Below are 21,692 nucleotides of genomic sequence, written 5' to 3'. Positions count from 1 at the left end.
ATTGGCTCAAAGACATCTATGAAATCATATCTTGAATAAATTGGCTATCTGGTTCCAATAAAGTTGGCTAACTCTATTTGGTCAAAATGAATATATGATAATGACCAGGAACTTATGTAAATGATTAAAAGATTGGATAAGGGTTCATACATATGACAATTTAACTATGAACATACGTAAAAATTGGCTTATGCCAAAAAGAATGAATTTGTTGGTCTAACATCCCAAATCTTGAGCCAATACTAATCATATGTCAATTCATGTGTAGTAAGAGTATCAAATATATACTAATGATGAGATGATAAATCATCTAATGATCAATGATTCCCATATGCTAGAATCCAACTTCCATGATGTATGAGTTTAATGTAATGGAACTTTATACTGAGCACCGATAGGCTAGGTATGAGCGGTGATGCCTTCCTTTGGGAAGAGCGGAGGTTCACATAACTCTCATGAGATAAGAATGTCCGGCATGACGGGTATGAGTCTCCTTATATATCCTAGTCTTTGAATCTATACTGCCAATATAGGGATCTAGCAGGGTTTGACTCCCTATATACGCTAGCATGTTCGGGTCACTTTGGCCGGTGATTCCACCTCTTTTCAATGTGAACAAGACACTGGATTTTATGATGCTCACATGATATATGTCGGTTAAGGTTAAAGTTTCCAAATAAAGAATGAGGCCAACATCAAAGTATGAAAGATAATAAAATGAACGATACCAAAGGTGTTTGTGCAAGACAATCAGGAGGTGAAATCAAATTCAAGTAATGACATTAGGTCATTCTTGGTCATTGCACTTAATGATCCCGATGAGAGGCTTAAAATTCATCCTAGGTATAGCTGGTGTTTACATCAACCAATGAATGAATGAAATGAATAATGTGAAGTACGAATGAAAAAATGAAGCAGACTCTGTGTTTGCTAAAAAAGGCCCCCTCGGGTTGAGGTCTCATATGTTGGGACCTCATTTGAGATGTCTAATGCTGCATCAACAATTCCAAAATGTCGTGTATATGAAATTTATAATATATAAAACATGAAAGTAATGAAATCAATGTTATGATCAATAGAGAATTCCTTATGATAGGTAATGAATATAGTGTAAAAAATGACTCACTATAAGGTAGGAAAATCATTTCTTAGTCCTTGGATTACTTACATCGATTCATTGTGGGTATGGGACTACAATGAATCATTGACTTGTAAGTAAAACATAGGACCAAAATGAATTATTGAACTACACAACAATAGAAAGAAAAAGAATGAAAAATAATCTAAGTGTACAAAGAGGAGCTCTCGGCCTAACATGATCAAAAATCTAAAATCTTCGCCCGAGTTGTTCTAAAATTATGTTGATAATACTAATCTTTTGTAATCATATAGAAAATGAGTTATATAATTTGAATGCATTAAAATACATCATATTCGTACCACAAAATTCACAACTAACAATTTTGGAAAGTCTAGTGACTAGGCTTCCCAGAAATAACATGTTGTTTAGGAAGAACTTTCTTTGATCATTCATAGACTTATGTGTATGTGTGAATACGCCAATACTTAGTATAAGTGGTGCACTAACTCCTACTATTTACTATTTTATAGATGAAGGTTAAGGGACAGATTGACGACTCATGCAACGGTTTGGACATCAGCGTTTCTCCAGACCATTTGGTAGGTCCTATTGATTTCGAGGATGATACAGTTTTAGTCTAGCCTTAGTTTTAAAAACATCTAGTTGATGTTGTCCCTAGCGTTTATTTCGTACTTTCATTTCGAATCTTTTGTAATAAGATCGTGTTTGGCAAATGTATTTATGATATATTCTTATTCTTTTTCAAATTGATTCTTATTATAGATGGTTGTTATATTTATGTTGAGTTTATTATATGATGAATTCATGAAATAACTATATGAAGTCTATATATACTACATATTTTAAAAGTTTCCAATTTTCCGCTAAAAATAACCATATGAATGTGATAGATGCAAGATGAGGCTTGTCTACGACCTCTGAGAGGTCAACGATGTCGGTTGTGATTCGGATTCTAGAATCCGGATCGTGACAACGCTAACTCTAGTAAAAACAAAAATAAAATGAGAGGTTGAATGTAAAAGAACAGTTCTATCGTCCTAGAAATGAGGAGTCACCACTAATACTGCTAAATATGGATCGAAAATCGATCTACACGTCATCTAAATGAAGATGGCCTAAATCTACATCACAAAAAGATGTAGCACAATGTATGTGTCAGTCTTGAAAAGTACTGAGCATGGATGATAGGATAAAGCTGAAAAAATATGCATAACTGAATAAAGCATTGTAAGCATTGTTATAATCTGAATATGTTGAAATGTTGAAATACACTGAACATGAACTAACAAGAATGCAATGACCAAGTACATAACATGCTGAAACTGAATAATAAAATATAATTGATAACCTGGTCAAATGCACTAGACTTTGACTGTGGGGGCTACTATTAACCAACGTAAAACCACCTAAGCAGAAGTGGAGTTCAATGTATGTTCCCCGATCAAGAGGACTCAATATAAACTTCTAGTGTATAAAAGAATGACTAATGTGATCACTAAATCTGATGCCCACATACGAGACTTAACAATTTATATTGAAATGATCTTCATGGTTTATCTTATCGAAAATTTTGATAATTTTTAATCAAAATTGAAAGAATCTTCAATGAACTAGGAGAATAATTTTGAAATTCAAAATTATTATCAATTTTGAATAAAAATGGAAAGGATCTTCAATGACTGAATAAGAATTTAGAATCTAAAATTTTTTGATAATCTTGAATCAAAATCGAAAAGATATTCGATAAACATGAAGATTTACAAAAGAAATCGTTTGTACAACAACAATTCCATACAATCCTTCATAACTCATCCCGCTTTTCAAAATTTCGATATATTCTTTTATGAAACAGAGAGAATGATGAACAAGAAGAAGAAATTTAATTTTTTGATTTTTTTGGGTTGTTACAATATAGGATTTTGAATTCTTGATAATAATTTTGAATGGAATAACGTAATTTGTGGAATCTTAATTTAATTTTCAGTTTTTCCCCTTAATTAGTGGAACAAATGGATACTATGAGATTTTAAATTGATTTTACAGCTTTTTTTTTCTTAATAAGTGCAACAGATTGATACATAATGTATCAGCAATAATGTATCCGGATCCTTAATTATGTATCTGAAATGTCTAAAAAATATGAGATTTATGTAATTATAAGGATAGAAGGTAATTTAGATTTTACACTATGGTATTTATGTAAGTTATACTTATTTTTATGTTGTGGGGTTAGCATTTTATTTTGAATTTTGGATGCACGCAAAAGAAATATTACAGTATATGTGTACATAATTGCATAATTAAATCATCTTCTATTGAACTAACTATTCGTATATGAATGTCGTTATTTTCTTCTTTTTTTCTCCCTTATATAATTTATCATTAGTTGGAAAAAAATTAAAATTTAAAATGATGGACAAGAGCCAAGACGAAAAAATAAGGCCAAACATACGTGCCATATATTATGTAATTTCAAATATTTTAATGGAGAAGGACCTAAAACGCCCTTAAACTATGAGATGTGATATAAATTTACCCTTCATCCACTTTATGAGTGTGAATAGTTAGAAATAAAGGTATTATTGAGCTAAAAGGTTGACATCGTGCGTATTTTGGGGCTAAAAGATGGATGGAAAATAATTTTGTGTCATTTCAAATAATTAAGGGGCATTTTATGCCCTTTTCCGCAAATAAATTATCATTTTAATTATATAAATATGCAATGACCTTTTGATTTTATTGAATAAACTTTTAGTTAAGTATCTAATTGCATAATGATATTTAAATTACATAAGGGGGTGGTTAAGCAAGAAATCATTAAGTTAAAAAGTTAGAATTACATACTCATAAAATATGAGAGATTTTTATACTTATTACCTAAACAATAACAAATAAAAAAGCAAATTAAAAGTCCGTTTGTAAATCGTAAGTTTATATATATATATATATATATATATATATATATATATATATATATATATATATATATATATATAATTGTTCTCTTTATTGATGTCTAACTTCATATGCCTTATAGCAAAGTAGTTAATGCAAGTCGATAGGTCCTTCAATCATTGAGTACATTATCAACTTCCCACACTTATCATGACAACATCAATATATACATATACATATACATACATATATACATATACATACATATATATATATATATATATATATACATATATGTATGTATATTATTTCATTAGAGATATAAATCTTTAAGATAATCATATACAAAATTCAATGGCACTTTATGCTGCAATAAATAAATAAATAATATTGTAGTCAAGTTTTTTTTATCTACTCTTAAAATTCTTTAACAAAACATATAAAAATAATAATGTAAGAATTAATTTGTCGTGTACTATGTTATAATGATGTAGCTAGTTCTTTTTGTCTACTCTTATTAAAGTACAGTTAATCTATTTGATATTCTAGAAAATTGTTCTACCGTTTGCGTTTCCAACTTAGTTCCATTGCATCAATATATTTGAATCAATTCATATCAAGTACTTCCAATTTAATAATGTAGCATGATTTTTCGTATTACAGGTTAGAAGAAAGATTTTTTTTTCTTTTTTGATAAGATTCTTCCTTTGGTTGTTATAGCGTGATTCGTTTTTTTCAATTGATTTTTGATGTGCATAGCTGATTCTATCATTGCTTTTGACACAACATCAATTATTTAAGTCACTTTTTAGTATTTCTCATCTTTTTGTAATGTTTTGATGTAGTATTGTTGCTTCATTTGTATTTCTATTTGCTTGGTATGAACATGAGTTTATCTTGTAGTGAGACTATATTTTTGAAGTTATTATAATTTTTGCCACCTCTCATTATGCATATTCTTTTATGATCATAATCTTATCCCCCCCCCCTTTTTTTTTAGGTATGTGAAAGGATATATAAACTTTAGTTTTTATACTTTTATTCGACATGAATAGTCCACTAGGTCAAATTTATGTCAATTTATCATGTTTAAGACGTAAAATCAAAATAATAGTAAGCTGCAAAGTTCCTGCATGTTTCTCAATTCTTTTGTATATAACTTTTTTCTCTAAAATTATAAGTTTCTTGTAGTCTAGTCAAAGCACGTTTCTTGTAATCAAGTTCGTAGCGCAGTTTTTTGGTAAATCTAAAGTGAAAAGACAACAATAATTTTTTTCTTAAAGAATAAGTTCATAAATATACTAGCTATCTTCTCATGGACTAATATTAAATTTAACCAAAGAAATATCTATATATTACCAACAAACTAAATTTAGATAAATTTTCTTGTTTGATCATATAGTATATGGTGGAGCATTATTGCTGTTATATGGAGTACTAACTACATATATCAGCCACCTAATAAATTTCGTAGAGTTAGAGTTTAGAAGAGTATGAATTATATACTCTTTTGACAAAATTCTTCCTTTGGTTAGTATAGCACGGTTCTTTTTTCTTTTCAAATGCATTTTTGACGTGCCTTACTGATTTTTTTATTCCTTTTGACATAACATCCATTTGTTAGGTGAATTTTATCACATTTCTCATCTTTTTGTAGTATTTTGATGTAGTGTTGTTGCTTCATTTGTAATTCTATTTACTTAATATGACATGAGTTTATCTTATAGTGAAATTATGTTTTTGTAAATACTGTAATTTTTGCAGCCTCTCACAATGCATATTCTTTAATTATTATACTCTAATTTTTTCCTTTTTTTAACGTACGTAAAAGGATACAAATTTTAGAGCCTGTAATTTTATTCGGCATGAATAGTATAGTAGGTCAAATTTATCTCAGTTTAGCATGTTGAAGAAGTAAAACCTAAATAATAGTAAGCTGCAAATTCATGCATGCTTTCTCAATTATTTTGTATAGTACTTTTTTTCTCTAAACTTTTAAGTTTCTTGTAACATAGTAAAAGCACGTTTCTTTTAATCAAGCTCCTATTTGTTGAATCTAAAGTGAAAAGACAACAATAATTATTTACTTAAAGAATAAACTCTTAAATATACTGGCTATCTTCTTATAGACCAATATTATATTTAACCCAAAAAATATCTATATATTATCATCAAAATAAATTTAGATAAATTTATTATTTTTTCATATAGTTTATTGAACATTATTTCTATTATATGAAGTGTCTAACTACATAAATTATGCACTGAAGAAAGTTCCTATAGTTAGAGCTTTCAAGGGTACATATATATATATATATATATATATATATATATATATATATATATATATATATATATATATATATATATATATATATATATATATATATATATATATATGAAGTTTCTCTATTGTTATGTACATGATGCATTGTATGACCCTCAACTTCATTTTGCCTTAATGTCTCCTTTTCATTGGTTAGATCGTTGCTATAGCGACCTCAAGTCATTTATGACTTGTTGGCACAGACTCTTCGATCACCTGATCGCTCGTTTAGGTTTTATGCCCATTACCCGTTTATGGAGCTTTTGAAATTTGAATAATTGACTTTAGTCAAACAGCAGGTAAAAATCCTCAAAATGGACTTTTGACGATTCCATCAGCATTGGAATGGTCATTTTTGGCTAGTTGCATGGTCAGTTAGAATCACGAGGCTTTCGGCGCGAGATTGTGTCATTAGGCATTTTAGCTTCTTAGGTTTGACCTTGCTCAGTATTGTTGGTAAACGTACTCAAATTGAAGTTCCGTCTAAGTGGTTAGTTTTCGAATGCCGAGTTTGGTTTAAAAGGACCTTTAGTTTGGGTCCTAAGACTTTTAGTGTGGGTTTGAGAACATGGATGAGATATTGGAAAGCTAAAGGCCTAGAGATTTACTTTGGTCAGCATTCAAAGATTTAGTTGTCGTATGAGAATAATGCCAACGCCATTAGCTCAAAAATGTTGAATTTTGTCTAGTTTGATCTTTCGTTTGGGTCTTGAGTGCTTCCTTTTGATATTTAGATGTTTAGGCAAAAAGCTTAGTTTTAGGACTAATGGATCTCTAAGGGGTATTTCTATCATTATAATCTTGTTAAGAAAATCTGACGATTCTATTAAGTCTGGAATGTGAAATTTAGTGGAATGCATATCTAGTTTATTTTTTTGTCGAATCCCGATGGTCCATTCAGAGACTTTAAAATAATATAAAAAGTCTGGTGAAAATTTTAGGGACTAGAGAATATCTTTTTTAGTGACCAAAAGTCCTTTTAGGAACCAAATTTGCCATTATTTAACGTCGAAAAATCAAAATTAAACCCTCATTTACTAAACATAATTTCTCTCTTATTTTGGGTTATTCAAAGGCTGGGTTGCTAGGAATTAGCGTGGCTATGCATTGGAGTGTGTGGAGACTATGGGGAGAGGGGGGGGGGACCTCTGATTCTGGGCTATTCTGAATGCTGAATTTTATTCCATTTTGGGACATAAGTTGGGGGAGGTAAGATATAACTTTTCACATACTCGATTTTGGGATCCCCGGTGTAGGTTTCACAATCCCGTTTAGACCCAAATTCGAATCCATCTTTGGAAAATATGATGTTGTGTAAAAATAACCGTATTGACGTTGTAATTTTATTTTTGATAGTGTTGCAGAGTTCTGAGACCGTGCGGAAGCAGAAAGCTCTAGTAATGTAATTTGGGGTGCATGCGATCAACCTGCAGGTAAGATCCGGGTTCCCACTCCTAAGATTGAAAATTATTAAGTAATTGTATATTGAATTGTTTGAATTTGGGGTTGAATTGGTGTTTAATCATGTTAAATTCCCAGATCCATTATTTAGGCTACTTATCATGTTTTTGAGCGTTAAAAGCATGTCTATTGTATTTGTTGATCATCTTCACCGTATGGTGTCCCTTATTTGTGATTTGTATATATTGTTGGAGTATATTTGGCCTTGTCTAAGCTTAGGCTAGTGATTGTCATAGACTTGCGTCCTTTTGGCGTTGTTAGGCCTTGTAATCTCTGTGACGTCGCTTTGGATGGCTTAGCTCCCAATAGACTCATGTAGCAGACCTGATTATAAATAGTTTGGGCCTTAGATAGGCAGGAACACTGCTCTTAAAACCATATATTCATAAATCCTCTTTTTTCATCGGATTCATGTCTCTAATTTTTGGTTTTGAAGCTACTAGTCTATGCGGGTTGGATATGGTTCATGCTGGATTGATTTATTGATAGCACTTTGATCGGGAGTACTCCCTGTGATGATCGGGTGGTTGCCTATCCTATTTTACCCAATTCACCCCTATGCATTGTTCAAGTCCCCCGATTCACTCCACCAGGCGTGTTGAAGTCCTCGCCTTGGTATTATGGCCTTGGTTCAAGTCTTGACTTTCTTCAACGGTGGTTCAAATCCACTTCCATTTGCAGTTGTTGTTCAAGTCAACTGCTCATTAAAACTTTGTTCAAGTCCATAGATACTCACCTCGGTTCAAGTCCTTAGTCATATTAATACATGGTTAAATTCCACAATTATCTTTAGCCTTGCTTCAAGTCCTCGGTTATTCAAAATCTTAGTTCAAGTCCTTGATCTCAATCTTCAATTCGGTTCAAGTCCTTAACCCGTATCAGTTTTTGATAAGCTTTAGGAATAAGGATTGGTTCGATTCGAGCTCATGAAAAGTAGTGGAAATCATGGAAACTTCGTCGGGTCCTCATATTCCTTTCTTTACTCTTCCCTATACATATTGGGCTTATGGGAGTCCACTCGGGTTTTAAGCGAGTGTAAGTTGAGGTTTATGGGAGACAAGTCAAATTTAGTTAGTTATTCTCCTTTTTTTAATGTGTTAGTATACTTGTGTGCATACCTATTAGATTTCTCGTTCGTGTTTATGGTAGTGTTTTAGATTCTCACATTTCATACTACTTTTGCTTTTCTTGCTAAGTCGGCCTACAAGACCTATTGGGTAACTATTTGTTTGATACTCATACTGCACTCTACATTTGTTTTCGTGATGCAGGTTCGAGCACTAGCGACCAACGTTTAAATTGAGCTTACAGAAGTGTGATCCAAAGACGGGGATGAGCACTCCAAGTTTTGTGCCATACCAGTCTCCATCTATATATATGACTTATGTTTTGCTCTTTGAGTCAGACTTATTTATATAATCCACTTTTGGGACTTCTAGTCATTTTGTTAGTAGCTTTGTACATGTGACTTCCAGATTTTGGGAGAGGTCTCTTATTTATATATGTTTTTTGGCTTGCTTCCTCTTGTTCCTCTATTATTTCTGTTATTTTTTTTAGTTTTCCCTCAATCACATTACTTGTAGTTCTGGGATATAGGTTTTCTTGCCTAGTGGTGGATTATAGTAGGCGCCATCATGTCTAAAGAAATCGGATTGTGACATATATGCAGAGTATAAGGTACTCAATTTGATAGCCTATTATTCAATTTTTAGTCAATAGCAACATGTTTTTCGTGTTCTTTCATGTTATAGTCCATAAACACCCCTAAATATACCATAATAAATTAATTATTTGAAAGATATTAGCCCCTCATATTCTCAAATGTGTGCTTCCTTATTACTCTAGACCTATTAAATCATTAAATATCTCATTAAGTTTTTAAAATCTTCTTAATCATGTTTAGAAATTAGAAATGTTCTGAAATACATTATTTCGTTTTAACAAAAAAATAACTAAAGAATTATGAACAAATCAAGTCACATGTTTGTTAATCTTGGAAAGAAGCTGGGAAAAATTATAGGAAATAAAAATAATTACAAGTCATAAGAAGAATCGAGAAAGGTTACTTTTAATAATTGAGACTCTCCAACTTTTTTGTGTATTAATCATTAACAAAAAATAGAAAAATAGTAATGGAAACATTGTAACTTTTCTGAGTAAAGAATGTGGAAATTTATGAAGCAATGTGTGAAAAATATGTTATAATATATATATATATATATATATACCTTCTTAATATATCGATATATCTATCGACTTGTATATCTATATATCTATTTATATTTATGCTACCTTGAAATCATGAACTCCCTAACTTGAATGTTACATTATTGTAATACCCCAACTTCAAATATCCAATTTAATATATCTTTGAACTTTTATTGCATGTTATATTACATTAATTTAAACGTTTATCTTATAAAATTTATTTAAAGTATATCTACACCTTTTCACATTGAAGTGTTGAGGCTTTTGAAGGAGTTGTGACTTTTTCAAAAGGTTGGCGACATTTTTAAAAAACGATAACTTTTTTTAAAAAGTTCTGACTTCTTCGATGAGTTGTGATATTTTTATTGGATTGTGACTTTTCTAAAGAGTTGCGATTATTCCAAAGCGTTTTGAAATTCAAAGAGTTTTGACTTTTCTAAAGAATTGTAACTTCTCTATAGAGTTATGACTTTTTTAAGAAGTTGTGACCTTTATGAATGATTGCGAATTTTTTCAAGAGTTGTGTATCTTTTGATAAGGCCACAAAAAGCACATCTTTGTTCTACATCTGTTGGCTATAAATACAGGAGTTCCCTCAAATTTTTAAACTACAAATTTTCTATTTTATCTTCTTCATCTTCTTAAAACACCTAATTTAGTACACATTCAATCTTTATTTATAATATAATATAAAATAAAATATATTAAAAGAAGACATCTTTTCACATTAAAGGATTGTGACTTTTCCAATTGGTTATGACTTTTTCAAACAGTTGCGAGTTTTCCAAATAGGTATGACTTTTTTCCAATGGTTGTTACTTTTCTAAAGAGTTTGGATTTTTTGAAATATTGTGACATTTTAGAAGGGTTGTGACTTTTCAAATAAGGCAAAAAAAACAATCATTCATAATACCTTTTATTGACTATAAATTGTGGGACTCTCTCACATATTTAAACCACAAAATTTCTGTCTTTTATATTCTTCTTCTTATTAACACCCTACACATTCTATGTTTCATACTATATTTTAAAGCAACTTCATGGACCTAACAGTCTAAATTATTGATTATCTAAAAGAAGATGGATCAGAATGAATACAAGAATTCTTAGCCCAAACCCTACAAAATATTTCACACTATATTTATTTTATGTTATAAAATATGTTAAAAGAAAAATTCTTTTCACATTAAAGAATTGTAATTTTTCTGATGAATTGTAATTTTTCAAAGAGTTGTGACTTTTCCGTATCGATCAAACTGTACAAATTTTGGAGATGTGATTATACAACGACATTTCAACTCTAAATAAAATATATTAGTATGTTCAAGTACCTTATCTAGTTGCAGCGGAATTTATTCTCTCTTTGTTTCTTCCTCAATTTTGATGCCATCAAGTATGTTTAAAAATTTTCAAAACAAAAAAACATAAAGTAATTCAATACGAATTCATAAAAAATTAAATTTTACAGATTATTGAATAGAACACGAACATAAGATGTCGAAAAATGCTTTGACAAAAGAAAAAATTATAAAATACATTAAAAGCAAACACCTTTTCACATTGAAGAATTGTGACTTTTCTGATGTGCTGTGACTTTTTCAAAGAGTTGTGACTTTTCCATATCGGCCAAACTGTAAAACATTTTGGAGATATGATTTATAAAAAAAATTTCAACTCTCAGTAAAGTATATTAACAGGTATAAGTACCTTATCTAGTTGCGGAGGAAATTATTCTCTCTATGTTGTCTCTTCCTTAATTTTGATGCCATTAATTATGCTGAAAAGTTATCAAAACAAAAAATATAAAAGTAATTTGATACTAATTCATAAAAGACAAAATTTTACATATAATTGAATCGAATTTTAATATAAGACGTCGAACAAACTAATGACAGAAGAACAAGTTCCACAAAAAGAAATAGGTACGAACCATAAAATTGTCATGGTTGTAATCATTGTTTAAGAATTGAGAAGTTGAAGTGGTTATCTTGACATGATAAATGGAGGAAAAAACTACCATTAAATTATATTGTGTCAATTTCTTTTTGTGAAGATCCAAAGTAGACTTCTAAGGATTTGACAAAGTTTCACATAAATTGGGAATGAAATTTTTCAAGAAGAAGAAGATATGATTTGCTTAGTTTTTATAGGTAACTTTGAAGAGATTCAACTGAAGAGATATAACTGTCTAAAGGGACACAAGAGTTGAAGAATAGGGTTTAAAGGTTAAAAAAATAGGAGTGAAAAGCTAAAAGTACAAAGTAAAATAAAAGTAAATTCCTCAATTCTAAGGGTGTAACGTAGGCAGACCTATAATTCTCTTTTATATAGATATATGAGATTTAGACCCAAAGTTCTCATACTAACATTCTAAACCAAATTAATTACAAAAGGAAAACATTTAAACTTGATTAAGATGATGAGAAAGAACAAAGTACGTACCCATCATATCAATTAAATCTTCATACAAACAATCGTCAATAGACAATTTTTAGTTGCTAAAACTCCATAGCTTCTTCACTGCCTCATTTTGACTAGTCACAAATTAAATTACTCAGAACTTTAACACTATCAACTAATATAAAACACCCAAAATACTTAAAGTTAAATACTATTCAACAAAATTATTAAAACTTATACTAAACATTTTTGTCCATAAACATAAAATGTTTTCTAACCCAACATATCTGATATTGACTGGAAGGACAATAAGTTTGAGCATATGAAGATACTATGCGTGAACTAAAAAATGTGCTAACAAATAATTCAAATAAAAGAAAATGCAATCAAAGGGTTAGGAAGAATGAACACATGATATGATTAAAAAGATTGAAATAATAACTGAGATAAAATAAAAAGATGGAAACATAATTCGTATCAACAATGCCTCTAATGTCCGAACAAAACTGAGATCTGAAATGACTTAAATCGATTCTCAAACTAGAGATATGATGAAGAATTTGATCCTCAATCTCAAAGATTTTAACTGAACATGTGATAGTGAAGGGATATTGATGTACCGTGAATTTACGGTACTTTTGATGCATTAAACTTAGTGTTTTGCGTGAGTCTTGGACATTTGTTATTAGATGCTATGGTGTTTTGCTTTGATTTATGCAGGAAATGAGTTTTGGAGAAGTTGGTGTTTAAGTATTACTGAACCAGGGATTTATGGTGATGTACGACTTCACCTACGAGCTATGATTCCTACTCCATTTAGGATTTGGTTATATAAATATCAGTTGAATCGTTTGTTTTTTGGTGGTTGAATTTTGGCTTTGAGAATTATATTGAAACACTTTTGGAATTTAATTCTTGATGATTGGTCTATGAAAGTCACATTAGTTCTTAAATTAAAGATTCCATGTTTCATCTATTTTAATTCTAAGTTCATGATTTATTCTATTTACCCTATTATAAATTGTGAACACACAAACTTGAGTAATTAAATGCACAACCAGGATTATTCTAAACGAAATAAGTGAGTGTTAATCTGGAGTCACAGGTAAGGGTTAGTCAATCATTCACCCTAGACTCACCAAGTTGCATGGTGAAATTCATTACTGAGACGACCAATCACTTAGCAGATACCTAAATTTTTTACCTTTCATGTTAAACACTAGGAAAGAGTTACTATTATTTGGATTATTGGGTGAGGAACCTATGGGGAACACATGTGCTCTAGATTCATATCATATTGGTAATACAAATGTTGAATCCCTCTAGATTTTACTAAAAATCAATCAACGTTGGCATGCCCTACCAAATGAAAAGGAAGTCGCAGGAGTTTTTCAGTATTACAAATCCCCCATTTTACGGAAATAAGCTGATTAAAAGTATAATCAACAATAACTTAGCCTAAGTCTCAAGCATATTTCTTGTGGTATTGACCCTAACCTCAGTTAGGTTGTTTATTTAACAACGACCACTTATACTTCTTTAGTGGTGTAATTTGGGTGTATCAAATCTTAGGTCCGTTGCCAGGGCATAAGGCTTTTAGATTACACTAATTTTGTGATTGCATAGTCAATTATTTTCTAACTCACTTTTTTTTGTCTTTATTTTCTACATGTCTTACTTTTAGCGTATGCCAAATACATGGAGTCAAGGCAACCCCCTGACCCTAAGATACTGCATTAAGAAACAATCTGTGAAGAATGGATGGAAAAGGTCAAAACCAGGGTCTCAATCCCGAGGCTACCACCTTGACATATACACATGACCTAGGATCACGAGTCACTCCAAGCTAACCCTGAAGTGATATATCAAAAGCATACTAAAATTTATTGAAATAAGAGATACTATATAGAAGCTTAAACATTAGATATCATAGAGTGGGGAACACCCAATACAAGTCTGATTACATGAATACTATTATTAGAGTTAAAGATACTGAACTATAACTCAAAATACTAAAGCTAAATATGTCTATGTATGAAATAAGCGTATCACTGACTAGAAATATTGGGACATACCTTAAGCTTGTAATATTTCGAAAAATTAAATGTCTAGTGAAGATCCCAGTAGGTCTTTAAGAATGCGTATTGGGGATACATAGGCCTTTCAATTCCCAATATTGAGAAATATTGCACATAATATAGAAAATTGGCTAAGGGGTATTAGCCAATTTCTATATAATGCCCAAATAAGCACAATATTGGGCATATTAGAAAATATTGGCTTAAAGGGTGTTAGCCAATTTTTCTAAATGTTAATGAGCTTACTTAATAGATGTACCTGCAATAAAGAGCCTAAGGTAAAAATCTTCATTTTTCATTTCTCATATAAAAGGTATAAGACATCCAAGTGTCAAGCCTAGATACCGTAGCACATGATCAATTAAAATGATCATGTAGATTAAGCAGTGCCAAGGACATAGTGAGGGTCCTTGGTACAATAAGTAAACATTCCCAAATGAACCATAAATAATAGTTAGTTAGGAAAGTGAAACCAACCCATGTGAAATCACATGCGCAAGACATGTGAAGAAGCTGCCAAAGGAGGGGATCACCCTAACCGAATTCGGTTAGGGTAGTTAAGGGGCAAAACGTGCACAAGGGACCACCCCATGTGGGGCCTAACCTCCCTACCGATTCTAACCTACTGCCCTAAATAACTAAATAACCTAGGACTAACCGAATTGAACCCATTAGTGCACCCGATACCTAGGACCAAAATCGGGCTGACACTAACCTTGTACTAGTTAAAGAGACAACCTTGTACCTAACCTACGATGGTCCAAAAGATTAGTTATGGTCCTAAAAACTTAGGGGTACTTTAGTAATTCTCCTAGGTTACCTAATTAATTAATTTATCAAATTAATTAATTAATTTAAAAGGGCTAAAACATAAAATAAAAAATAATTTTTTAGATTTTGGTTAAGACAAGAAAAGGACAACCTAGTACCTAACCTAGGATGGTCCAAAGATTTAGCTAAGTTCCTAACGAATTAAGGGTACTTTAATAATTATCCTAGTATAATTAATTAATTAATTTATCAACTTAATTAATTAATTTAAAGGGGCAAAACCGAAATCACAAAGCAATATCAATATTTTGGTTAAAACAAGAAAAAGACAACCTAGTATCTAACCTAGGATGAATCAAAGGATTAGTTATTGTTATAACGACCTAAGGTTACTTTATTTATTACCCTAATTCAGTTAATTAATTAAATTATCCATTTAATTAATTAAATTGAAGGGGTCAAATCAAAATTCTTACACTAACAAAGTACAACTGAAGAAACATCCTAGTACTTAACATAAGATGGTCCAAAAGGGTTAATTTTTGTTCCAATGATTTAGTGGAACTTAAATAGTTACCCTAGGTATATTAATTAATTAAATTGGCCATTTAATTAATTAATTTAAAGGGCAACACAAAATTCTTAGGAAAAATTTCAGTTTTGACCAAGTATTGTGTTTTCCTAGTTCTAGTCAATCTAGGAGGGGCTTTTTAGTAATTAGTTAATTAATATATTTAATTAACTTATTAAACCCTAAGTTGAATGAGTTAATATCAGTTCCTAAGACTTAGAATCACTTTCAAACCCATATAAAAGGCGACGTATAAATTGTAAGCAAAGAACGAAAGAAAAAGGCAGGAAATTTATCGATTTCTCTAGGGTGATTTCAAGGATTCTTCAAGGTTTTTTTCAATATGGTCTTCGTATATTAAGTTCTACTTAATGTATGGGTTTTTCTCCTGGATTTATTTCTCCAAGATTATTTTCCTTCAAACGATTCACAAGATCTTGAAAACTAGGATCGTTCCCGTCGTTCTCGTCGAACTTTCCTTCCCTAGTATTCTTTTCGATTTCAATGTTTAATAGGTTAGAAATCATGTTGTTGGTATGGGGTGCTAGATGTTCTTAGCATTTATTTTTATTGAATGATGAGTATCGAATGAACTTATGAACTTGTAATTGCTTAAAGTTAATCTTATCATGATAATTAAGGATCAATAATATGCTAAGTTAAGTCCGTGATGTGTTAAGTGAATATGTATCTTTGTCTGAATATTGAATTGCTGTTGTTTTTATGTTATGAAGATGTTAAAGACATCAAATGTTAATATAATGCTGTCCAATATGTTCTTAAAACATTACACTAAAATCCATGAACTAAGAATTGGCTCAAAGACATCTATGAAATCATATCTTGAATAAATTGGCTATCTGGTTCCAATAAAGTTGGCTAACTCTATTTGGTCAAAATGAATATAAGATAATGGCCAGGAACTTATGTAAATGATTAAAAGATTGGATAAGGGTTCATATATATGAGAATTTAACTATGAACATACGTAAAAATTGGCTTATGCCAAAAAGAATGAATTTGTTGGTCTAACATCCCAAATCTTGAGCCAATACTAATCATATGTCAATTCATGTGTAGTAAGAGTATCAAATATATATTAAAAACTTCTAAAGTAATATCAATGAATCCATAACCAAGGGCATGACACTCATTGGGACAACTCCCAACATGCTCTAAAAGAATGAAATATGAACTCATGAAACTCATTAAATGAAGTGCTCATCGTCCATAAACGATGATATGAATCTACTACACTATAATAAGTAAGTAGCGTGAGTTATAGCATAATTAAAGGGGTCTAGGGTAAGTAAGTGACCAGAATGGGGTGTTAAATAAAGTGAGACAAGTCTCACTTACACCTAAGCTACTATGTTAAAAGAATACTCATGTATGAAGGTGTTAGAATGTGTGAGCCAGTCTCATTAACACCAAAGGATGATATGTAAGGGAAATTCACATTTCATCAATGTAAAGTAAGGATGACCAGTCATCAATAGAGTAGTAAATCTCAATCTAAAAGAAAGCCTCCATAATGCTTGAGTCAACACTAGAAGATAAAGAAGAAATGAACATTCACGTAATGAGGTGAGTAATTATGTTAATCTATGATACTAATGAAAATGGTGACAACATGATAAGAAGATAATATGAATGGTGAGACAAGTCTCAACCAAGCCTAAGTAAAGGTCACTAAAAGTACTCACCTAAGAGAGTGTTGTATATTAAGAGACAAGTTTCAGTCATACTCTATATGTAAGTGTAAGGACTATTCACACTTAATACTAATGATGAGATGATAAATCATCTAATGATCAATGATTCCCATATGCTAGAATCCAACTTCCATGATGTATGAGTTTAATGTAATGGAACTTTATACTGAGCACCGATAGGCTAGGTATGAGCGGTGATGCCTTCCTTTGGGAAGAGCGGAGGTTCACATAACTCTCATGAGATAAGAATGTCCGGCATGACGGGTATGAGTCTCCTTATATATCCTAGTCTTTGAATCTATACTGCCAATATAGGGATCTAGCAGGGTTTGACTCCCTATATACGCTAGCATGTTTGGGTCACTTTGGCCGGTGATTCCACCTCTTTTCAATGTGAACAAGACACTGGATTTTATGATGCTCACATGATATATGTCGGTTAAGGTTAAAGTTTCCAAATAAAGAATGAGGCCAACATCAAAGTATGAAAGATAATAAAATGAACGATACCAAAGGTGTTTGTGCAAGACAATCAGGAGGTGAAATCAAATTCAAGTAATGACATTAGGTCATTCTTGGTCATTGCGCTTCATGATCCCGATGAGAGGCTTAAACTTCATCCTAGGAATAGCTGGTGTTTACATTAACCAATGAATGAATGAAATGAATAATGTGAAGTACGAATGAACAAATGAAGCAGACTCTGTGTTTGCTAAAAAAGGCCCCCTTGGGTTGAGGTCTCATATGTTGGGACCCCACTTGAGATGTCTTATGTTGCATCAACAATTCCAAAATGTCATGTATATGAAATTTATAATATATAAAACATGAAAGTAATGAAATCAATGTTATGATCAATAGAGAATTCCTTATGATAGGTAATGAATATGGTGTAAAAAATGACTCACTATAAGGTAGGAAAATCATTTCTTAGTCCTTGGATTACTTACATCGATTCATTGTGGTTATGGGACTACAATGAATCATTGACTTGTAAGTAAAACATAGGACCAAAATGAATTATTGAACTACACAACAATAGAAAGAAAAAGACTGAAAAATAATCTAAGTGTACAAAGAGGAGCTCTCGGCCTAACAGGATCAAAAATCCCAAATCTTCACCCGAGTTTTTCTAAAATTATGTTGATAATACTAATGTCTTGTAATCATATAGAAAATGAGTTATATAATTTGAATGCATTAAAATACATCATATTCGTACCACAAAATTCACAACTAACAATTTTGGAAAGTCTAGTGACTAGGCTTCCCAGAAATAGCATGTTGTTTAGGAAGAGCTTTCTTTGATCATGCATAGCCTTATGTGTATGTGTGAATACACTCATACTTATTACAAGTGGTGCACTAACCCCTACTATTTACTATTTTATAGATGCAGGTTAAGGGACAGATTGACGACTCTTGCAACGGTTTGGACATCAGCGTTTCTCCAGACCATTTGGTAGGTCCTATTGATTTCAAGGATGCTACAGTTTTAGTCTAGACTTAGTTTTAAAAAAATCTAGTTGATGTTGTCCCTAGCGTTTATTTCGTACTTTCATTTCGAATCTTTTGTAATAAGATCGTGTTTGGCAAATGTATTTATGATATATTCTTATTCTTTTTCAAATTGATTCTTATTATAGATGGTTTTTATATTTATGTTGAGTTTATTATATGATGAATTCATGAAATAACTATATGAAGTCTATATATACTTCATATTTTAAAAGTTTCCAATTTTCCGCTAAAAATAACCATATGAATGTGATAAATGCAAGATGAGGCTTGTCTACGACCTTTGAGAGGTCAACGATGTCGGTTGTGATTCGGATTCTAGAATCCGGATCATGACAACGCTAACTCTAGTAAAAACAAAAATAAAATGAGAGGTTGAATGTAAAAGAACAGTTCTATCGTCCTAGAAATGACGAGTCACCACTAATACTGCTAAATATGGATCGAAAATCGATCTACACATCATCTAAATGAAGATGGCCTAAGTCTACATCACAAAAAAGATGTAGCACAATGTATGTATCAGTCTGGAAAAGTACTGGGCATGGATGATTGGATAAAGCTGAAAAAATATGCATAACTGAATAAAGCATTGTAAGCATTGTTATAATCTGAATATGTTGAAATGTTGAAATACACTGAACATGAACTAACAAGAATGCAATGACCAAGTACATAACATGCTGAAACTGAATAACAAAATATAATTGATAACCTGGTCAAATGCACTAGACTTTGACTGTGGGGGCTACTATTAACCAACGTAAAACCACCTAAGCAGAAGTGGAGTTCAATGTATGTTCCCCGATCAAGAGGACTCAATATACATTTCTAGTGTATAAAAGAATGACTAATGTGATCACTAAATCTGATGCCCACATACGAGACTTAAAAAACCTAGGGGGTACATAGTTCTAGAACTCTGAGGTTGAATGAACCTGGACCAACTCAGTGTTAAGCCTACTTCCAACTAGAATGTTCAAAATATAACATTACTGGTATAAACAGGATAACTCAATATTCTGACATGATAACTGAAAATGCATCATTTAAATAGTTATAATGAAACATCTAAAAACTGAGGAATGTATATTTGTTTATGTGTCCTAACTAGTGTAATACATGAGTAAACGAATCTACACAAACAGGGTTCTTCATTTCATACAAGGAACTAAGCAACAATATTTAAACAACATAAAAATCTGATTAGGAATATTCTAGCGGCCAAATTGCATTTCTCTATCGTTCAAGAAATAATAAGTCAAAATAATATATAGGGAATCAAGATTTTGACTGACTTATAAGGATATAGTGGATAAAAGGAATCCACCAGTGAAATCTCACATGGCTGGTGGCGAATTTGACAGAGAAATCTTTTGATTACGGGGCTGGAATTGGAGAAACCTTGTTGCGTGTTCTTAAGAAAGCTATCGCTTGATTTCCCCCCTTTTTCTTTATGTCTAATGAATTTTTGGTGAGTGAAACGCTTATGGTAAGATCTGACTAAGTTACTAGGCTCAAACTAACCAAAATGACGTAGTTTAGGTGCCCAACGCATAGGGGAAAGGACCGAATAACTCCTAACTTAGAATCCGACGGGGCATTAATGGGTTTGACTGACAAACCGTGGATGGACCTATGGTCCGTCCTGGTTAGCCATCGTTCATATCAAGAGGATTGGCTTTTAGGTTCACTATCCACAGACCTGGACCACGACTCGTGGTCTTACTTATTGTCCTTAAGTGTGGCCGTGTGTCGTGCCTTGGCTAATTTTTGTGATGTTCTGGGGAGGGAGTTGCAACGACCAACCACTGACCCACGTACGGTCCATAGGTGGCAACTTTGGTAGCACCTGCCACTTCTGAAAATCTATATTTTGTCTCTTTTTGAATGTGGGGTGTTACATTATGTCCCGTTGGGAACATATATTTTTGAATGAAGATTAAATTAGCTAATTATGGAGGAAAAGAGTTGCAATCCTACCACAAAGTACTAGAAAGTTAAATTTGATTGAACTAAGTTCCATGAACATGCAAATATTCTGAAAATGCAAGTATAACTGAACAAACAACATTCTAAGGCTGAATTTACACAAAAGTAACTAAAAGTCTAGAGAGGAAATTTTTTTGTTTAGCTTGAATGGAATCGGGGTGGGGGGTGGGGGAGAGATGAGGATACTTGACATTCATGGCTGCTTTTGCTTCCTAAGTAGCTCCCTCTATAGACTGACTCCCCCAGTAAACCTTTACTGAAGTGACTTCTTTGTTTCTCAACTTTCGAACTAGACGATCAAGAATTTTAACAACACTCTCTAATGGTACTATGGATTCTGGATTACCTACATACTTCATCAATAAGAATTGTGAAATATTGAATGGAACCAAAATTTTCGGAGATTTTTTAATGACCAACATACCTGGGGCTGAGCTTCCCTTTCTTGAAAAATCTCACCACTCCCTTCATAAGTGACAATCTCAAGAAAACCCAATCATCAATTTGGAACTCCAAGTCCCTTCTCGTTACATCTGCATAGGACTTATGACGACTCTCGGCTATCTTAAATCTATCTTTCATGAGCTGAACTTTTTCCATAGCATCATTAACTAAATCTTGACCTATCAAGGCTATTTAACCAACTTCAAACCAA

The sequence above is a fragment of the Solanum lycopersicum genome, chromosome 6, assembly GCF_036512215.1.
Source record: "Solanum lycopersicum chromosome 6, SLM_r2.1".
NCBI lineage: Eukaryota > Viridiplantae > Streptophyta > Magnoliopsida > Solanales > Solanaceae > Solanum > Solanum lycopersicum.
This window is presented reverse-complemented; position numbering follows the sequence as displayed.